This window comes from Capsicum annuum, chromosome 4, assembly GCF_002878395.1.
Source record: "Capsicum annuum cultivar UCD-10X-F1 chromosome 4, UCD10Xv1.1, whole genome shotgun sequence".
NCBI lineage: Eukaryota > Viridiplantae > Streptophyta > Magnoliopsida > Solanales > Solanaceae > Capsicum > Capsicum annuum.
In genome coordinates, this window is record NC_061114.1 from 220,609,321 (window position 1) to 220,612,246 (window position 2,926).

Here is a 2,926-nt window from a genome sequence, read left to right on the forward strand (position 1 = left end):
CGCTATTTTGTTTTAAAATTCATGCACATATGATTAAACTTCAAACATAAATTACTACAAATCCAACAATTTTGTCAAAGCATCAAATAAAATTGATGGAAGTTCATTCTTACGGACTTCAGATATTCTATCTGAAATTTGATTTCGTCAAGTCTAACTTCTACGTCTCAAGTGAATATATAGGGAAAAATACATATGTTAGCATACTTAAGTACTAAATTATAAAAAATAGCAACACTTTTTCCTAATTACCTTGTGTAGCATTATTTTAAGTGGGGGACCACAATTACCGCATCTTAAAAGCAGGTTCCATTATTTACGCTTAAAACTTTCTCTTTCTTTAATTGCTTTATACTTTACCATTTTTCATGCTTCTTATCATATTTTCTCTTTCAAAATTTTTCCTTCTTAACGTCTTTTTCACGATTATTGTTCCACAATTTCAGGTAAATAATTAATTCAGTTATTGCATGTTATCAATTTCTCAATATATTTTTTTTAAAAAATTTTGTACTGTAAACAATTTCTCCATTTCATCTTTAAGGTTTTGATTTTTGTAGTTATTAACAGAGAATCAAGGTCATCAAATTTGCTAAATTTTATTTTGTTTGTTTTTCAGTTAAATTTGATGTTTTATGAGTTGATATAGTTGAAAAAATTAAATTTTGGATGAGAATTGAAACTGGGTTTTATTTTGTTGCAATAAATGGAGGATAATCGGAGTTGAATGAATATTGTAGATGATTTTGGGTTGATTTGTTGTTTTTGTTGGTTGAATTTTTTCGAAGATAACTGATATTTTGAAGAAAAAAGTGGTTGAAAAAAGTTTCTTCTCCAAAAGACGAACAAATTAAAAAAAATATGAGAAGAAAAGAAAAGCAAAAGAAATTGAAAAGTCAAACAATGTTGATGACGATGTTGAAAACTCTTTGTGCTAATGAATCTGAAGAAGATATGGAGGAAGAGGTATTTTTTTGTTGTATATGTATTTTTATTTACTATTATATATTTAGAGATTTCTGTAAAGCTTTATCAATTGGGGTAATATGTATTTTTTCAGTGAGTTGATATATATTTTATGTTTCTCCTGATATGTATTTAGGAATTGCAGTGAGGTGATTTGTTCTGTTAAAAATACATATACATGTTATATGTATTTTATGATGTGTTGGTTGTATTTTGTTGATTTATATAGTTTAAGGTGTAGTTTTAATGTGTTTTGTTATTTTTTTTTACAGTTTTACAAGATTTTTTTTTTTTGTTAAATTTGAGAAACATCATTGGGTTCTCGCAATTTTATCATTCTCCGAGAGGTGCATATTCTTATATAATTCATATGAATTCTCTGGTCACTATGCAGTTGTTCTGGCTGAGATACAAAAATTAGCTGAGATTATCTCATTGTGTCTCAAGATTGTAATTTCTACGAAAAGAAAGGTATTGATCTTCATAACCATTCAATATACAAAAATAAAAACTTGTCAGATCTTTTTGATGTGTTATTTGCAGATGAATTGGTTCAACAATCAAGTGAAAGTTTGTAAGTACTTTAATATACATTTATCAATATCGTTTGTAGAAATTAAATTTTATTATTCAATTTTTTTTTTTGTAGGGACTGTGGTCTGTATATGGTAACATACGTAGAGTGTCTTTCTTATGGTAAAAGAGTTCCTTTGATTAAGTTCAACCCCAACACACTTCGTACATGTTATGCTGCACTATTGTAGGACTATATATGGCATGAGAAAACAAGAAGCAAATGCTCATAGCGATGTCGAAGCACCCTTGAGGCCTGACAGGGAAAACCGAATAACTAGTGTCACTAAAGTTTTAGAAATATGATGATTGTTGAATTTATTACATTGGATAGTCGACAAACTGCTGTATGGATGTTGTTTTTTTTTTTTTTGTACAAACTTATTTCATGTTTTGAAGTGTTTAAATGTTACTTATTTTGAAGTGAATGAAAGTAATTCATTTCTTTTGTATAAGTTGAATATGTTTTCAACAATTTTGTACTATGTGTTTTACTCTAGTGTTCAATAATATTGGTTGCAGTGCGATTGACCTCTGAAATACATGTGCAGTCTTGAAATTTTCGATACAAATACATATGCACTTACCTTCATATATATTCTAATTTGTGTTCATTTACTTCAAAATACTTATGAGATGAATTCAGCTTTAAGTTTGTGAATTGAATGAAAGAAATTCATTTAAGTATTTTATGCAGTTTTTATTTTTTGCTGTGAGATTTAGAGATCAAAAATACATATACAGTGTTCAGATTTTGCATTAAATAAATACATATACAGAACATATCATATGTATTTATCCTTTGTTCAATAGTTTCAAAATAAATATGAGGTGATTCAAACTAACTAATTTAGAAAAATGCATGAAATTAATCTATTTTAAAATTTTATTAAAATCATATAAAACTGCATTAAAAATACATATGCAATATACATCATATTTATTTTAATTTTTCTTCATTCTAAAGCTAACATTCATATGAGGTTAACCAAAGTTACTAAATTTGTACTAAAAATACATATACAGTGTTCAAAATACATATGATATGTAGATTCAAAATACATAAGCAGTGTTCAGATTTTGCATTATATACAAATGCAACATTCATATTAAACAGTGCTTAGATCGCAAATGCTAAATAAATATTTAGAACCATAAAAATGAGTTCATTATTATAAAAAGTGCAGAAGAAAGTATTAAAAAATAATACAGAAGAAAAAATATATCATTTATGATATTTCCTACAAGAATGTCTGTTGTGACCCTTAGCCCCACATCCAGTGCATGAGTTGATGTTCTTCTTTCCAAACATATCTCGACTCGATTTTCCACGATCCTTCTTTGTAGGAGGTCTTCCAGGAGGGCGTTTGTACTTTGGTGGCAGTAC

At 27.5% G+C, this 2,926-nt stretch overlaps 1 long non-coding RNA gene across 1 annotated transcript; it reads left to right on the forward strand.

Moving 5' to 3' along the window:
* Positions 1-752: 752 nt before the first annotated feature.
* On the forward strand, positions 753-2,076 carry LOC107869464. The gene is made up of 3 exons (XR_001673812.2): positions 753-966; positions 1,361-1,437; positions 1,616-2,076. It is a non-coding gene; the product is annotated as an uncharacterized LOC107869464 (long non-coding RNA).
* The last annotated feature ends 850 nt before the right edge of the window (positions 2,077-2,926 follow it).